The 19,238-nt window shown below is 44.1% G+C and overlaps 1 protein-coding gene across 19 annotated transcripts in view; it reads left to right on the top strand.

Annotated features, from left to right (window-relative positions):
• Nucleotides 1-19,238, top strand: part of PPP1R13L (protein phosphatase 1 regulatory subunit 13 like) — a 680,831-nt gene that overhangs the window by 216,124 nt on the left and 445,469 nt on the right. For 6 of the 19 annotated variants that reach the window (XM_069207774.1, XM_069207790.1, XM_069207784.1 and 3 more), the window contains one exon: nt 18,269-18,365. The exons of the other annotated variants lie outside the window; for them this stretch is intronic. The gene's annotated coding sequence lies outside the window, so the exon portion shown is untranslated. The remainder of the gene's footprint in view (nt 1-18,268; nt 18,366-19,238) is intronic. 19 annotated transcript variants of the gene reach the window in all.

Genomic DNA, 19,238 nt, shown 5'->3' with positions numbered 1-19,238 from the left:
ATGGCCGGGGATGCAGAATCCCACGTGGTCGTGGGACAGGGAACCAGCAGTCTGCCCAGTCCACCCCTGCCCATGTTGCAGCCTCCAAACCCTCCTAGTCCGTCCCCTCACTCTGGTACAGTTTACGGCAGGATTCATCTTCACCTGCCCCACTGGGAATCCATCACTATGGATAGGTGGGTTTTGCAGATCGTTTGAAGGGGCTACTCCACTCCCCTTCGAGTCTGCCCCACCACCCATGCCTCCATCATTCAGTCTTTTACCAGAGGATCATTTGGCACTTCTCCGCCAGGAAATCGCATCTCTTTTGCCCAGGGAGCACTATAGAGGTTCCCTACGCCAGAAGTAAGTCAAGGTTGTTATTCCCACTACTTTCATCGGAGCTGTTCTGGACACAGTGCAGTTTCGGGCCTATCCTCCCAAAAAGCAAGTCCAGGATATTCAGGCTATGATTCCGATCTTTCAGCCTCTATCTTGGGTTTCGGTGAGACTGACTCTCAGGCTGCTGGGCATCTTGGCCTCCTGCATCTTGCTAGTGACACATGCCAGATGGCATATGCGTGCTCTGCTGTGGGACTTGAAGTTCCAGTGGGCGCAGCATCAGGGAAATCTCTCAGACATGGCCCAGATCTTGGAGGGGACTGCGAAATACCTGCAGTGGTGGCTTTCAAATCGGCATTGGGTCAATGGCAGATCCCTCTCCCTTCCCCAACCAGATCTATCCATAGTGAAGGACGCGTCACTTCTGGGATGGGGTGGCCACATGGGAGAGGCAGACATCAGAGGCCTCTTGTCTCCAGCTGAGTCTGGGCTCCATATCAATCTTCTGGAGCTCAGGGCAATCAGGCTTGCGTTAAAAACATTTCTTCCCTCTCTCAAAGGGAAAGTAGTGCAAGTGTTCACGGACAAACAACACTACCGCCATGTGGTACTGCAACAAACAAGGCGGAGCAGGGTCCTGGACCCTTTGTCAGGAGGCGCTGTGCCTCGACATGGCTGGCACATCGAGGCATCCCCCTGGTGGTTCAACATCTGGCGGGCTCTTTGAACACCAAAGCAGATGAACTCAGCCGTCGATACATAGCCGATCACGAATGGTGTCTCCATCCGGAGGTGGCACAAGGTATTTTTCAGCAGTGGGGAGAGCCTTTTGTCTCGATTGGAACTCTGGCCTCCTTTCCGCCAATACCACTTCTGTCCAGAGTTCTCAAGAAGATCAAGAACGACTGGCCCAAGTAATCTTGATGGCTCAGGACTGAGCATGGAGAGTATGGTATTCAGAGGTACTGAGCATGGTCACCGATCCTTCACTCAGACTGCCCCTTCGGGAAGATCTTCTGTTGCAGGGGACGGTTCTCCACCCGAGCCTGTCCAATCTCCGCCTTCATGTATGGAGATTGAGCGGCAGCAGTTGATGGCTTTTGACCTTCCACCCGAAGTCTGTGATGTAATCTTGGCAGCCAGGCGTCCCTCCACGAAAACGTTATACACCTGTTGTTGGCCTTAACGTGTGGCATGGTGTACCAACAAATCTGTTGATCCCCTCTCTGCTCCACTTTCTGAGGTTCTTTTCTTCATTCTTTCTTTGGCCCAGCAGGACTCTGCTTTGGGCACCCTTAAGGGCTATTAATCAGTTATATCAGCTTTCTTAGGTTGCTTTATCAGCCTTCACTCTTTAAGTCTCCTATTGTTAGTATATTCCTTAAGGGCCTTACCCATTTATTTCCTCCCACTCTGTTTATCGTGCCCCAGTGGGGCCTAATTCTTGTCCTTACATACTTAATGTGTGCTCCTTTTGAGCCGATGCACAATTGTCTCTTACGGCTCCTTACTTTCAAAACTGTTTTTCTTTTGCTAGTAGAATGAGTGAGCTTCAGGCTCTATCTTCTAAGCCCCCATTTTTGGCTGTGCACCCTGATAAAGTGGTGTTACACACTAAGGATTCCTTCCTTCCCAAAGTCATTACACCTTTTCATGTAGGCTAGTCCATCACTTTGCCAACTTTTTACGCACCTCCAAATCCTTCTCATGAGGAGGAGAGATGCTACCGGCTGGATCCAAAAAGAGCGTTGGTGTTATGTCTTAAACGTACTAAAGATTTCCAGGTGGACGATCAACTCTTTGTTGGATATGTGGGTGCGAAGAAAGGGAAGGCGGTACAAAAACATACCATCTCTCGATGGGACTTCTTTGCATCAAAATGTCTTACACTTTGGCAAAGAAGCAACTCCCTAAGGGTTTGCAGGCTCATTCCACCAAGACCAACTGCTGCTTCCACTGCGTTAGCACACAGAGGTCCTGTCCTGGATATCTGCCAGGCAGCTACGTGGGCATCCTTGCACACATTTACTAAACATTACTTCCTGGACAGTCAGGTCTGTAGGGAGGGCTGCTTTGGTCGTTCGGTCCTGCAGGACTTTCTAGTACGATCTTGGTTCCCAGCCCACCTCCAAGGATGGCATTGCTTGGGTATCTATTCCAAGGTAAGAGACTTAAAGTTGCAGATTCCTATCAAATGTACAAGTTACTTACCTTCGGTAACAATATATCTGGTAGAGACATATTCTAGTTGCAGATTCCCTACTGAGCCATCCATCCTCCCCACATGCAAACTCATTTCTAGGGTCAAGGCTTCCCCATTCAGGGCCTTAGCTCTGGCGCACCATTTTCAGTGTTCTTTATGGTTCTGCACTTTGGTGCGGAAAGTCGTGAAAAGAAACTGATGTCACAGCGCTGAGGCGGTGTTTGTGTACTGCTTCCGACGTCATCATGGCAACTATGACGCCTGCGTAGTCGACAGACGCCACCTAACGATGTGCAAGGGTATTGCGCGAAATAAAAATCTCCTGATCCAGTCGGACACCTGGGGGAACATTCTAAGGTAAGGAATCTGCAACTAGAATATGTCTCTACCAGATATTTTGTTACCGAAAGTAAGTAACTTGTACTTTAAAAACATATACCACTGAAACATTTATTTCTTGCACTGATGACTACTAGTCCTGGGCATACTGGCTAGATGGCCCTTTGGAAATCTAAGCTACATAGTAAAATAATATTTGAAATGTTAAACATGTACCAAAGGTACTCAGCTGTGCAACAATTTTCCTTTACCAAAGATAAAAAATAAATGAAATGCAAAATAAATAACTAGGCTCATACTTAAACTTCAGACCACCCACCACTATAAATTTGTGAAATCAAAGTACAAAGAAATAAAGGTGCATGCCAAGCAAACAACCAACACCTTTATGCAATAGTTTTTTAATTTACTTGTGGGATTTCATGAAAACAAAGTTCTTAAATCAAAAGGTATAGCCAGGAGACAGAGTGAGTCTTCCACCTTGAAATCCCAGTTAAAAGTAACCAGGAGATGGACAAAGCAATGGGAGGAGTCTACTGTACAGGAACAGGAAGTTGGAGTCTCTGGGGCACTTCCTTCCTGTTTTGAGGACAAATAAAAAAGGCTTCCCAGACTAAAAAACAACTTGAATGGTCAATTGGAGAAGACAATCCACTCAAAACACTCTTTTTAACTAGATTTGGATGTATTTCAAGTAGAAAATCTACTCCAGGTGCATTCACGCTCGCGAGCAGTACTGTTTTGACGTATGTCGCGGGCAGAAGCAGCGCTGGTAAATGTGAAGTCTCTCACGTGTGCCTGGAAACAGCAAATGCAAAGTCTTGTGCTCCCTCGCTAGAGGCTCGAGAGTATTTTGGCGCTTGCAGGAAAGCGTCAAAGCCAAATCTTGTGCATGTGAAAGAACTCTGCGATGGAATGCGGAATTCAGGAACTCTGCACTACTTCGTGTTTACCGAAATTCAACAAACTTCACCAGCAGAGCGGATTTTTGGAGTTCCAGGGCCTAGTTCTAACAAGTACATATATCGACTGTGTATACAGCACATTTGTCTGCCCAATAGATATTAATATACAACTGAAAGTTGAGATGAATGATAAATTAACAAAAAACAAACCTGGGTCAAAAGTCTTTTGGTTATATCTGTGGAATGTAAATGGATTAACAGAATGGATGGGGGTTACTGACTCGCATGAGTCTAACAAAATTGTCAAGGAGGTGACTACCGTCTGTTTTGTGATTGACGTTTCTGTCTCATCATGTAAAGTTTTTCATTTCTTTGCATGGTGGAGAGTATCCAGAGACAGTACATGATTTATTCATAAAAAATGTGAATTTCGGTTTAACACATCCTCAAAAACACCGACATAAATAAGACATAAAAATGCAATATAAAATAAACAGTCACAATTGCAACATTCTGTGCATCTTTACATAACTAGGCATACATTATGTTATAACACAGAAGTTTAAAATATAAGGCTGGGTACATAATTAAAATTCAGCATTCATTACATCTTGGCCTAGTTGGACATACATTGAGAAAGAATATCTTATATGGACGTGTGTTGAGCTGTCCAGGGTGCAGTCTAGGTTCTGTGCAAGTCTAGTATGTGAGGAAGTTGTAGGAGATTCATTTTGTGTATGTAGTGTTTTGAACATAGATAGTACTACATTCCATTGGTGATGATAGGTCTCCTGCAAACGTCCCTGCTTTTCTCCCCACACTTCTGAATACTTTTACTCCCAACCCTGTTCTTCTCTCCTCTGCACCTTTAGCTTTAAGGTTGTGCCCTTGATGAGCACCAGGACATGGCTTTGCCCATTTTTGCCAGTAAGAGTGCTGGATCAAGAAAGCCATACCTCCACTTGCTTGATTTGAAACATTTAAAAAGCTCCATCAAACACTTTTTTGGTCAGTATAATTCACTGCTTTGAGGTGTTTCCTCCAGGGTCTTGGTCACTTTCTTACAGTAATCTGTGTTAGTGGAATGCAATGTTGAGCACATTGGCTTGAGGGGAAGCACACTTGGAAGAAACTGATTGCACAGGGACATCATGACTGAGAGAGAAATTCCTGGACTCCTTCTCAGTGTCATTAGTGCACAAGCCTTTGGACCAGGCTACTTTGAACAACGCTATAATTGAGGAAAAGAAGCAAAGTATTAATTAAATACTACCTGATGTATGCCCCATCTCTCCCCTTGACGTGCATTCCAATTCCTCTGGAGCACTTTATGGCCAAGCATCTCAAAGCTTGGATTAAAGTTGAAATAGAGATGATTGATATCTACTTACCTTCAGGGACGCTAAAAGCCGTGGGACAGACAGCTGTAGAGAGAGGCTGATCGAACAGTTTCTGCTCTCTGGGTCCTTTACTAGAGCTGTACACACACAATGGAGTATGGAGACCAGGAGCCTTCAAAATATGAGCGTTTTCCACATTGCATTTCCCTAGGGAGAGTGGACAAACGGTCATGTGGCTATAGAAGCCATGCACTTTATGACAAAGATTAACATAGACGATGTGAATCACAAGTGGGGCCAAGACTTGGAGAAACCACTAACAGATAGGGGATGGGTTAAATTATTGCAGTATAGCCATAAAGTGTCCAGAAACACCTGCTTCAAGTTTATTCAGTTAAATGAATCCCATAGATGATGCTCAACCTTATGAGGCTCAACAAAGTACATCCACAAATTACAATGTCCTGTCCAAAATGCCTACTTCTTGAAATGGAAATTTCCGCATGGTTTGGGACTCCTTGTGGCACTAAGTAATAATGTACAAAATTTGTTGCGCAGAAAACACCCTCCACTATTGGAAGTCTACGCTTGGCAAGGGTGACACAGATTCTGCCAGAGCATCATATTATTTGGCCTACTAAAGAATCGTGTTCCCTCAAGAGCAGCCTAGACACCCACGCTGGTAATTTGGTGAGCTAATATAGCAGAGGCCATAGCTTAATCATTTTAGCAAGAGCTGCTTTGCCCATTATGGGGATGGACACTGTGATTCATAATTCTATGACCTCATAAAAGATTGCAGAGCTCTCCCGATCAACAGTTTCAAATCAGAATTAAACATTTAAATTCCATGGTATGTAAATGAATCTGATTCCCTGCAATACCCATGTCTGCCAATCAGGTTGGGATGCGGTTTGGTGATGGTGCGAGTAGGTAAGCACATGATGTGTTTCAATTGACTTTGAGACCAGATTGACAAACTCTTAGAAGCTATCTGTCATGGAATTCAGTCCTAATTCATCTTTTATAAAACCTAGTAGAATACCTGCATATAAGAAGGTATTTCACTCATCAGCCAAGCCTCCCTCGTTCCCATCCACCTTGATAATGCTGACAAAGAGCTCTATGGCTAAAGCAAAAGCACTGGTGACCGTAGGCATCCCTGCCCTGTTAATTTCCATGGGGAATATTATCTTACCGGTCCCTGGCAGAGTATCTACTATGTAACTTTAAGATATAGTATATCACATCATCTTTGAACCTCATGCGAAGAAGTCCTGCAAATGTGTTTCGAACTGAGAGTATCTACCAACAGCACCATTATGTTTGGATATTCACAGGGTCCTTGTATTACTCTGTAAAACAGCTGAGATTCAGGAAAGTGGTGTACTTGGGATGAACCCATTTAGGTCTGGTGTACCAGGTCTGGTAGCAGTTGAATACATGTTTAACTAGGATCTTACTGAGCTTTTGGCGTCAGTTAGGCGTGGGCGGTGGTCTATAGAAGGCACTGTCCATTAGTTTCCATGTGATGTAAGCCATGAGACTATCACTACTTCTTTAGTGGTGTTGGGAGAGCACCTAATACAAATGTGGTGGAGTACACTGAGCAAAAAGTGGTATCAGACCTGTGTTCCAGGAGAGTACTGCAGCAGACAACAGCAGAGGTTGCCATCCAGCATCCTGAGACAGACAATTGCTCCTGTGGGTGGTGGACCCACTTCTCTGCCTCTGGTGAGGTGTGGAGGTTGCAGGGGGCGGCATTGAGATTATGTAGGTGAATCGGAGGACTGGAAACTTGACAAAAGTGCGACTAAGAGCCGGTCTACATCACACACTTTCTGGGGCCCACCTTTTCCACTCACAAGGGATGACCCATGAGTCAGTCTTGTGCGTGTCTGTATGAATGCATGCATGCATTTGCGATTTCTCTTTAACAACTCACAAAATCAACTCACAAAAGTACTCTCCATTTTTTTTTTTTTTAAAGAGATTTTTGGTCTTGATGATGCAAAGCTCAATATAACCTTTTGCCATTCTAACTGAGTACTACTACAGTACTTGTTTTCTATGGTTATACTCTCGATACATTTAATTTGCTTATCCCTACGATATCAAGAGATATAAGCACCTTGGGTGAGCCCACCCATATGTACCATCAGTCTGTGTGAGGGGTCCTATGATGAAGCATGCCACAAGACATTTGTGGTAGGGAACCCCTATAAAGCCTTACTAGGTTTAACTGTGCAGCATTTAAGATTATCAGTGTTTTTTCTTCATATGCTAGAGCTACGTTGCCCCTTTTCTTGATATTTGTCTATACTTCATGGAGATGGTAAGGTACTCCTTTTAATGCCCCTTCATTCACCAATCGCCCTCTTTGATTGAAGAGTGTGGTGGTTGGCCCGCAAGGGTGAAAGGTCATAGCAGCCACAGCAGAGTCTTCAGCAATGACAGCAGGTTACCTCAGGTTCAGTTTTTGATGGTGGCAGCATGGCCCGCCTTGGGTAGAGTCGCTTTGTGATGGCACAACCTGCGTCGGTCACAGTTTGTAATTTAAGTGGCAGAGTCTGCCTCCACACAGTTCATAGTTGCAGTGGTGCAGTCCACCATGGGCATGCTTCTTGCTTCCATGAGAGTAGATTGATATATAATTCCCACTCTGAATAGCTTATCACAGAGAGACAATGCCCGTTCTCCTTAGGGCATGCACATCATTCTCCAGTTTTCCTTCTTCTAGTGGACCCACACACCATCGGTAGTCAGCTGCTTCTGGCATTCCTTTGACAGTTGCCTTTCTGCAAGGAATGCAGCTCCTGCCTTCTGTTATCAGCAGACAGGTTGGCTTCTACATGCTTCAGGTCAGAGGGAAAGCATCTTCCGTCGAGGCAAGACTTTAGGTGATGTCACCTCATCTTGCGGACTGCCTAGATCCCCTTTGCATGACCTCACTGTGATCTACAGAGCAGGAAAGGGGAGGGAGGATTAGCCACATTTTTAGGAGGCTCGGTAGGGGATACAAAATAAATGCGTGTCAATGAATCTTCAAAACAACTGGTAGGGTTCGGATATATTAGCCTGCCCTTCTTTGAAGGCTAAGATCAAAGTTTACCAAGCTAGATTAGGTGATATCAGCCTTAGTATTTATTAGGAGGGAAGCAATGTAAATGGACTATACTAGCAGCCCAGTTTTTGAACGCTGCTTGTGTAAACTTAAAAACCAAAAAAAACATTGACTGCCAACTCGCAAAACGGTGTGTTTGCTTTAAAGCAGGGACTGCTATATATTGTAGGTGTGGTGTGGAGAATTAAAATAGGATATGGCCCCCAGCTCTGCTAGGTGCTTTACCAGTGGGTGCATCATTCTGAAGCCATGGATTGAATTGGAGGCTGGCATAGCGCTGATGACTGATGTTTTCTGGAGAGGCTTGGAAACACAGACCCTTTGAAGTGTGTGAGTGTGCTGAGAGGAAGATTGTGTGGGATCTAATAGCTTCTGAGCCCGGACTGGAATACAGCTGGACGCCTGGGAAGAAAAGGATAATCAGACCCATGAACCTGTGTGGTGCATAACTTGGAAGCAGGTTGAGTCTGTTAAACTGTTGATGGAAATGTCCCACCAAGACATGTGTTTTTGTTCTACAAAAGGTTCAACATCAGCTGAGTCTCCTAGGTTGACTCACCTGGACCACTTAAGAAAACAAAAGACTCTTTTTGTGAAGCAAATCAGTTAAAAGTGGTGTGGCACTGGACTAGGTGATAACTTGTTGTTGGAACTAGAAAGTGAATGACAAAGCTAACTTGCATTCACTGTGAACTGGTATCCAGAATCAGGACTCTCCAGAAGAAGGCAAGGACTTTGGAGTCTATACCAAGGACTGGGCTGGGAGCAGAGCAGAGTAGAAGAGAAGGGGGTTATTGTCTAGTGGATTAAGCTGTCTTGGAAATACCAGAGATACAGCTGTGGAGATGCAACCTAGAGACACCTCTATGGGAACTCTGTGAAGTTTTTGGAAACTATGAACTGTGCCTACCTTCACAAGACACCTGATTCTAATTTAGCCTCTCCGGCCTGAATAAAGACTATAGTAATCCTGGAGCTGGGAGTTGTGTTGTGTGACTGGACAGAGAACAAGCCCCAGGTGACCACCTTTCAGTACTGTGCATGAACTTTAATTGACTGTCCATGCAAAATGGAGGAACCACGTGGAATAGACCGTTAAGCTACTTAATGAAGCTGTAACTTTTCAGTGACAGATCTATTTTTTTGTCATTTTTACTTTACTTTAATTATAAAATTCTTTATTTTACTAAATTAGCCTGGGAGCTTTACTGAGTGGGTTTTCGATGATAAGCATTTCCAACTGAACCTTGACTTCTCTGACACTTCTAGATCTCCTCCCTCCAGCTTCTGGAATGTCAGCCATTCACTTCCACTGTCTGGGGGGGAAACCTTCTCTCCATCTTTTACACAAGAATAGGATGGGAGCTTCCAAAATGGAACCCACAGGTCTACATTACTCTGTTTTACTTGTGCCCACGATGCAGGTAATCTACAGGCGACACACTAAAGCCTATGAGATATTAGCGCTATGATCTAGGTTAGTGCACAGAAGCAGAACTTTACATGAGTGGGCTAGTAGGCCTAGACTTCAGTGACATAGATACAAAGGTCTGGTCATAGCTGTGAGTTCACAAAACATGGTATGTTGAACCACTGCTCTGCATGCTAAATAATGACATCAGTTCACTGTCCGTAAATGAGGGCCTGATTGGTGCACCCCTACAGGTTACAGGAAAGGTCCAGCACCTCACTCATCTCAAGGGCTAGGCCTAGGTATCTGTGCACAGACTAGGCTAGTGTATTGCTAGGGCAAAAATCAAAAACCAGGATACCGGATACTCTGTCGGACACTCGTGGCAAGAAAGACTACCGTACCACCCTGCAGGGGACAGTCCTATTCCAGAGTTTAAGCATAATAATGCCATAGGTCTCCTCTGTTTATTATTAAAGTTTTTTTTCAAAGGCTGTAAAGATGACATCTATTGTGAAAAGTATTGTGAAATGTTAAGGCATATAGGCCGTTGAAAGTAGATTGTGATTACACTGTATTCACACTATGCACAACATTTCAGGATGGCCACCCACTGCGTTTAGTTTTTTTTTTACATTATTTTATTGTAAACATATGCCCACCCTATTTATACCACAACATTTTTTCCTTTGTTAACATTCATTCTTATAATTTACCTTGAAAAACTTTATATATACTTGTGGCAGAAATATTGTCATCAAAGTGTTTAAGGGTACAGATGCCATGTATGCATAACGAATACCCAAGGCCTTAACCTGGTGCAAAATGAAGTTACACAAAATGTAGACTGTGATTTCGAAAAACGTTTCCTCCTAGTTTGTTAGTCCTACTTCTTCAGTGTTCTCGTGCTAGACTATCCTAGCATTGAAATTGCCTTCTATGCGTGATTATCAGGGTTAAAGTGTAATTAAGTCGCACATTTCCAGATCCTCATCAAGAACTTTTCGATAAATATTTAAAGCTATAAAATCATCAACAGGCCTATGACAGCCTAATTTCATATGAATGTGTAATGCAGTATTACTTTTGAGTTGTATGGGTAAGATGTTGGCACCACTATCTTAAGCTAGCCAATCCTTCAATTATGTTTCCCTTAGTCGCTCAAATAGCCACATCTTCTGAAGCATTGGTAGCCATTGTGCTATCAATAGGTTGTAACGAGCGCAAAAAAATCCAACAGTGCCAAGAGAGGAGCCAAACTTCCTCGAGCCCATTTATTTCGTTAGGAATGTTTAGACAATGACAAATTAACTAGTAGCGAAACCTGGTCGGTAGCTTTTAATCTCTTCTTGTTACCTAATAATTAAGACCTCATAATTCTTCAACAGTTAACAGCAATACGGCAAACGAAACTTGAGTAAATTCGACCTGTGTGTAAGTTTATAAATCTCAAAACTCATTTTTTTTTTCAGTTTTCAGAAGCCAAGTGTAAATGGCTGAACATATGCAGAAACAATTGTGAACTATTATGAGAGGTCACCATTTTACGCTCCCTTTTGGCCCCATAGCGTTCTAGCCCAGGATTAAAGGTGTTTATCTTAGCTAGATCAATCTTTCTGTTATTATTCACTTTTCACGGATCAAAGGGAGTGGATCTGTGCCGATTTTGGAACTGAGGTGGATCAGATTAGAGTCCCAACCTGGGCTGAGCAAATTGCTTCATCTACACCTGCCTAAAAATGTGTTTAATTTGCTCTAGTGTTAATGTGAAACGCGTTTAATGCTTTGGGGGCTATAAAAACATAATTTGTTTGCATCTAAATACAATATCTCATGTTGCAGAGAAGAAATGGCTACTTACGATTTGAGATTGACTCTGTCTCTTTTTTTCTGCCTCCATAATTACATCTTTAATACTGTTTGTACCTGGTGGATCCTCTGACCTTACCACCGAAGGGCTATCGGAGCCAATACAACAAAACAGAGTGATAAACTTTGCATTTTAAACATATTGTTCTAACCTGATAACAATTACAGAAAACACGTTCTAGTGGATTTCACAGTGTTCCTAGTTTACTATTATGTCTTTAAAAATTGAATGAGTGATTTGACAAGGAAATCACATTTCAATATAAAGTACTTTAAAACCGTTATTTAGAGACCTTTTTAATTCCATGTTCTGTGTTAGACCCGTCATCTCTTGGTGTGGTTCTCCCTGTCTTTTTGGCTTCTGACCTCCTGTTTTTGATCCTGTGCTGAATTTTGTTTTTGCTGGCTTTAGATCTCTGGGCACTTTACTACTGCTGACCAGTGCTAAAGTGCAAGTGTTGTCTGTCTAAATGGTATTGGTGATTGGTTTATTCATGATTGGCATATTTTATTTGCTAGAAAGACCCTAGTATAGAGCACCATGTGTGCCCATGGGCTGTAAATTGAATGCTTCCAATGGGCTTGCAGCACTGATTGTGCCACCCACATTAGTAGCCCTATAAACATGTCTTAAACCTGCCACTGCAATGTCTATGTGTGCAGGTTTGAACTGCGAGTTCGACCTGGCAAGTGCACCCACTTGCCAGGCCCAAACCTTCCTTTTTACTACACTTAAGTCAGCCCTAAAGCAGGCCCAAGGCAGCCCCATGGGCAGGGTGCAGTGTATTTAAAAGGTAGGACATGTACTGGTGTGTTTTGTGTGTCCTAATAGTGAAACACTGCTAAATTAGTTTTTCACAATTTCGAGGCCAATCTCTCCCATAAGGTGTCATGGGGATTGCCTTAAAATACATTTTAAGAGTAATTTCCCATTGGGAGCATATGGAGATGTGGAGTTTGGGGTCTCTGCGAGGAAAGAAGTGACACATCACCTCCTCTCCAGTAAGAAACCAATGCATCACCTCTCTTGAGAGGAAATAATGGGCGCATAACCTTGCCTGCACAGTAAGGAACCAACGCATCACTTTGCTTTTCGCACCTCCCCTGAGGCCCGCATACTTTGTTTTTGACGCATCCCAGGTAAGTGGTGCTAAAAAGATACAATCATTGATTTCTATGGATTAAGACTGATTTCAACTTTTACAAAGTGATATCTATTACTTGTGTATGTTAGATTTTTGTCATTTTGGTCTTGTTTAACTCAGATAAAAATTGGCTGTTTTTCTAAACTGGTGTGTGTGTGTGTGTGTGTGTGTGTGTGTGTGTGTGTGTGTACACACACAAATACTTTATACATTGCCTCTGAGATAAGCCTAAAGGCTTATGCCAAGCTACCAAGGGGGTGAGCAGGGGTTATCTGAGTTTTATGGCTCCCTTGCCCTGACTAGAGTGAGGGTCCCAACTTGGACAGGGTGCAAACCATTGCCAACTAGAGACTCCATTTCTAACTTTCAGGAAGACACTCCTGCCTTTTTGAACAAGGGTACGTTTTCGGTCTGCTCAATGGAGCATTGCAATATATGCTTGTTTGTGACCGCATACATTTACAGGTCTCAGAATATTGAGCTTAGTTGGTTAAGACACCTTGTTTTGGGATGTGAGACAGGCAAATATAGAGGATTGACTCCTAGTGCATCTTCTATTCCTCCAGAGGTGGAATATGTGACTGTTAATCAGTTTGTAATACTTCTTTTGTTAATTATTCTGCCAGGAATCTACGCTTAATCTAAGTCAAAACTTCCTTAGTACGCAATATTGGGCTACATCTATGAAGGAAACCAAAGGCCTAAAGAACTGCTAAAAAAAAGGTTGTTTTCTTGAAATAACCTTTCAACAAAAGGTTTCCTAGTATGGAAAGGACACAAGTATTCCTTCAAGCTCCAGAAAGCATAGAATGCATGCATGGTGAAATGCCTCTACAATTCCTTTGAGATCAACGACCATGTTCTCTCTAATTGTTGTTCATCAGTGCAATTACTAATTATGCCATTAACCTGTCATGGGTAGAGAAAGTGACAACTTTGAGTGGGGCACACAAGAGATTCCAAGACTAAAATATGGTTAGAAGTTTGTCATTGTAACACCTTAATAAGTAGCGCACAAAGTAGTGGATTAACTGTGCAATGCTTTTGCATTGGTTATCTATTATACAAAATATCACGTATTCTGCTTTGGACAGACCAAGCCTTAGTTTGATAACCGGATAATATTTCACAAGAATGTTGCTTCCAACACTACACTAGTTTGAAGAGCTAGAACACGATGATAAGTTGCCTGCACAGGGAGTGCTGGTGTATTGCCTTTGCATAGACCGCATCCTAGAGTAAAAAGCACACACAGCATATATTAGCAAATGTTACATCAGACATGCACTGCACTCAGAGAAACAGATAGTTTGCTTTAGGCGACAAATGTATGCCTATGGTTAGACATAAATTTTATGTTCAGGCATCACATAGCTGACCTATCTCTGTCTACCCAAAGGTCAGAAGCCAGACACTTGACCTATCCCTCAAGTGACAATGCTCCATCACCAAAGGACAGGAACTACAACTCCGCATATCGGTTCACTTTTTTTTTTTTTTTTTTTAATTACCACTGGCCTGCAGTTTTGTGTCTGACAGTACCCACTAAATAAGAAAACAAATACATTCACAGGGGCTAAGAAAGTGCACAGAGATGAAGGCATTTACCCTTAGGAGGTGCAACTCAGGGACTCATGCAATTACAAAGCCTGACAGTGCATCCAGTCAAGCTAAAACCAGCCACAGTGTGTAACTTCAATCAGTTTTTTGTGAAGCGCGGCTACTCACCCTTGAGGGTCTCAAGGCACCGAGGGGAGGGGGGGCAGATGGGGTTTCAGGCCTCATCCAAAGAGCCACGTCTTGAGGTTCTTCCTGAAGATGGTGAGCGATAAGCTTTGTCTGAGGTCCTGGGGGAGGTTGTTCCAGTCCTTTGCTGCAATGTAGGTGAAGGATTGTCCTCTGTGGTGGTGTTACGAATGCAGGGAATGGTGGCCAGGGCCATGTGAGCGGAGGGATCTGGCGGGGGTGTGGAAGGAGACGCGGTGGTTCAGGTAGGCTGGTCCTACGTTGCGTAAGGCCTTGTATATGTGGGTGAGTAGCTTGAAGGTGATTCGTTTCTCGACCAGAAGCCAGTGGGGGGTCCTCAGGTGTTGGGAGATGTGTTTGCGGCATGGGAGGTCCATGATGAGTCTAGCAGCAGCCTTCTGGATGAGTTGTAGTTTTTTTATGTTTCTAGGCGAGGTGCTTGCATAGAGGGTGTTGCCATAGTCGAGCTTGCTTGTGACTAAGGTGTCGGTGACTGTCCTGTGACAGTCTGCTGGGATCCACCTGAAGATCTTACGAAGTTTGTGGAGTATGTGCCAGCAGGAGGAGGTGACTGAGTTTACCTGGTGGGTCATGGATAGGGAGGAGTGAAGGATGATGCCTAGGTTGCGGGCGTGCTCATTCAGTGTACGGGGCGCTGCGGGATGTGGGCCACAAGGAGTCGTCCCAAGCTGAGGTGGCATTTCTGCAGATGATGAACTCAGTAGTGTTGGAGTTGAGCTTGAGGCAGCTTTCTCTCATCCAGGTGGCAATGACTTCCATTCCTGAGTGGAAGTTCCTTTCCGCAGTGTCCGGGTCTTTGGTGAGGGAAATGAGTTTTGTGTCATCGGCATATGACATGATGTTTATATTGTGGCTTCTGACGTTGTGTGAGAGGGGCCATGTGTATTTTGAACAGTGTGGGAGTCAGTGAGGATCCTTGGGGGGACTCTGCAGTTTACTCCTGTGGGTATGGATGTGTAGGGTGGGAATCTGACCCTTGGGCGTCCTCCCAGAGAGGAGGGAGTGGATCCATTCCAGGGCTCTTCCATGGATTCCTATGTCATGGAGTCTGGTGCGTAGAGAGCTGTGGGAGACCATATCAAAGGCTGCTGAGGGGTCGATGGGTATGAGTGCTGCAATGTGGCCACGGTCTAAGAATAAGTGGATGTTGTCTGTGGCTGCCAGGAAGGCTGTCTCTGTGCTGTGGTTGCTGCGGAAGCCTGACTGGGAGCTGTCCAGGGAGTTGTTGGCCTTGATGAAATTCCATAGTTGTGCGTTGATTGCTTTCTCCAGTACTTTGGCGGGGTAGGGTAGCAGCGACATGGGCCGGAAATTCTTTAGTTCTGATGGGTCGGCCGAAGGTTTCTTCAGGAGTATTTCTGCGTTTTTTTTCAAGCCTCTGGGAAGGTGCCAGTGTTGATGGAGCACATCATTGTGTTTCGGAGCTCGGGCAATGGATGCGCTGGCTCTGATGTATATGTAGTGTGGGCAGGGGTCCATGGGAGCTACCAAGTGGATGAGGTTCATGATGCTGACTGTTTCCTCCGTGGTGAGCATGGACCAGCTGTGGATGGTCGGGGTGGGTTCTGGGGGAGTGGGTCAGTCACAGGTTCCGGTGCCAGGATTTTCAGGGAGGAAGCTGTCGTCCTGGATCTTGTGGTGGAAAAAGGTGGCGAGTTTGACGCAGAGGTCCTGTGACTGGGGATGCTGGTGGCTTCGGAGGGGCTAATCTGTGATCTCGTTGATGACTGAAAAGAGTTCCTTAGACTTGTGTGTGGAGGAGTTGATGCGCTCCTGGAGTGCATCCTTCCTTCAGTCTTGATTTTTCGGAGGTGGGTGGCAGTTGCGGCTCTGAAGGAGGCGAGATCTTTGCTCGTTTGGCTGTTCCTCCTTTTCTTCTCAAAATTTCTGTGGGTACGCTTTGATTTTTGGTAGTTCGGTGGTGAACCAGCTGGCTTTCTTAGGTACGAGTTTGGCCAATATCAGCCGGAGGGGGGCTAGAGTTTCGGCACATTCAGTGATCCATGTGTTGAGATTGTGTGTTGGCACCATTGGAGGGAGTGATTTGGCGAGAGATGAGGTGAGAACTTCACAGTACAACAGAACCTACACACCCAAAATACACTTGACTTAAAGCAACAGTTACCTAGCATCAGGAAAATAGACAAATTTAGGAGGGTTTGGAAAGTGCTATACAGAAGTGGTACCAGTCACTGAGAACCATGGTCACTTTATGAATTCCTGTGTCTTTTTGGGAAGTCTAGAGATTTGGCTGCTATTATGGGATCCTCCTGCCTGTGCTGAATGGGGAGCGGTGGTGTACAATGGCACCCTGGGCCACAGCCCAATACAACACCACAAGAAGCCGATAGATGAAAGGAAAGTCATACCAGTGACCCTCGTCCTTAGCATGTAGAGACCAATGTAGATTGTAGACAACTGAAGGGGTAGTGAAGCATTAGCAGTCTGCAGCCCGGAAGAGAATATTGAGATCTGCCTGGAAGTGTGGCTGCAGTGTGTGGTAATATATCACAATGAGAGCTTACTTTCAGCTTTCCTGCAACCACTGGGGACTACACTTTTCCTGCTGGATAGTAGGGGACTGTAGCTTAGGAGCTGCTACCTGACCCTGGATGAGCAAACACTGAACAACATATACTATTTTCTGCACCACTGCACTGATCTGCAGAAGAAGGGTGAGCTGTGGCTTCCATATATTACTTCCTCTTCAAGATAGACACATGCAAGGGCTGCTCTACGACCCCATTGGGCCAAGGGGGAAAGCGCCACACTGGAAACAAAGTTGTGTGGAGAGAGGACTCGGGTTGGATCAAACTTCTATGACCTGTCTTAGATTGGAACCTTACACAACTTTAGAGGATACAGATTGGGGTTTTAACAGGTCCTTTTACAGGCTAAATCTCCTGTGATAACATCCTATAACTGGAGCGTATATCTACTGGTGACTGCAAGTGGTGGAGGGACGTCTACTGGTCACTGTGCAAGTAGTGGCGGTCCTTGAAGTGGTAGTGTTTGTCTTCACCACTTTCTGAGCTGTATTTTCTTGTTGAAGGGAGGGAAATGTCATTAGTAGCTGTTCTTTTTTACATGTGAAGCGTATGAATGGCCTCCTGCTGGGGCAGTGGAGGTGCTACAAGATACAGTAAGATAGAGCTAAAGATAGGGTGGTGGACGTTATAAAATAGGGTATAGAGTAGTATGAGGAAATTATGAATGTGGCTAATGCTTGACATTGTAACACTGTCATGGAAACAGGAACAGATTATCATAATGGATACAACATAAAATTGCAGACAGTGACAAATTGCAAAACTGAGAAAGCAGACATTTGTTTTTACCCTGCATTCCAATATAGAGGCAGTAGAGTGTTGTGAGCCGGCACACAGTATGCCGGAGGGAGTGCTGTAACCCTTGGAGCATGGTATGCTTTAGACAGCACTTAGCCATGGTTTGCCACCTCACAGCAAGGAGAAACAAGAGCTGCTTAGCTTCGGGCCGCTCACGGGGGTATACTTTAGCGTATCATCTACACTCAAGGCATAACCACGATGCCTAGTCACGTTTTTTCCTCCTGACTGCGGATGCTTAATTTTGTATCGACGGTGAAGTTAGAAGTCAAGCCCCGCGATCAAGAAGGTGGGTGTTTTTATTCCCTTGGGGATGAGCTTGCCCATGAGACATCGATAACCTTTATGCCTGTGGGCAAAGATAAGGATGATTGCCGTAGCGGTTGGTGATGAGAGCAGATATCAGTAACAAACAATTCGAGGTCTTGAGAATCTATAACTATAGGTTGTATTTTGAGGATTGTTTTTCTAACTGCCAACACGTCTTCATTTACTAGACAGCACGCTGAGAGTTCTACTGGGGACCCTGAGGTTCTACAACAGATGAGATGGAGGTTGTTTAAAGTGTCTGAGGATTAAGCCCATCTATTGCTGGTACGTTGTTTGTCATTATAAGACAAGAATGGCGTGAGCACATGTAAGCACTGAACTAGATAAAGTCGTGTCACGTTGGTAAAGTTTGCATATTTTCTGGGATAGTTCACCCACTTGGTGGTTTCACGCATTAAGAACAATTTTACTCCCACGGTGGAAGATCATATTAGGCTGTGTCATACACATATCATCGATTAACACAACGGCTCAGAACTCAGAAGGGCTCTATATTATGTTTCTTAAGGTCTGGGTTCAGTGAAAAGTGGCGGTTCTGATGAATGAATTTTACGCTGAAACACACGTAGAGATACAGTTGTGTAGCTACTAAAAGGAAAAGTCAAATTTGTACAGCCATCAAAGAAATACAGTATACAAAAACTGCACATTGAGCAATAAGAAAGGGGAGACGATCGTTTAAACACTTGTTATGCGCATGATCAACAAAATAACTATAAATTGCGTGATAATTATGGAACAGAGAGTGGCATGTATGTTTTAGAGTGACCCTTGTAATAAGAGCAAAGAACTTCACAATATATGCTGATGATGGTTTTGAGACATTCGAGGAATGAGTGTGTGTGTGTGGAACGATCGATAGGGGGTGTGTGGAGGTATTAACGTAAGATTTTTGCATTCTTGTGACCTGGAATAGATGGATTTTGATCATTTTTCGAACTAGAAGTGTGATAATCAAGTTAAGCATGTAAAGTGAAATGAATTACAATAATAAATAAAGCAGAAAAGTAATGAATTAGTTCTTCCGAGCCTTACATAATCTTCTGACTTGAATGTACTAGTTATTGTTTGGGAAGACGTGGCATTCTCTTGAGTTGGTAGAACAAAGTGAGATCATAAATACTTTTAATTATCCTA

This window comes from Pleurodeles waltl, chromosome 9 (genome assembly GCF_031143425.1).
Source record: "Pleurodeles waltl isolate 20211129_DDA chromosome 9, aPleWal1.hap1.20221129, whole genome shotgun sequence".
NCBI lineage: Eukaryota > Metazoa > Chordata > Amphibia > Caudata > Salamandridae > Pleurodeles > Pleurodeles waltl.
Note: the sequence above shows the minus strand (reverse complement) of the source record. Positions and strands in the feature narration are given on the sequence as shown.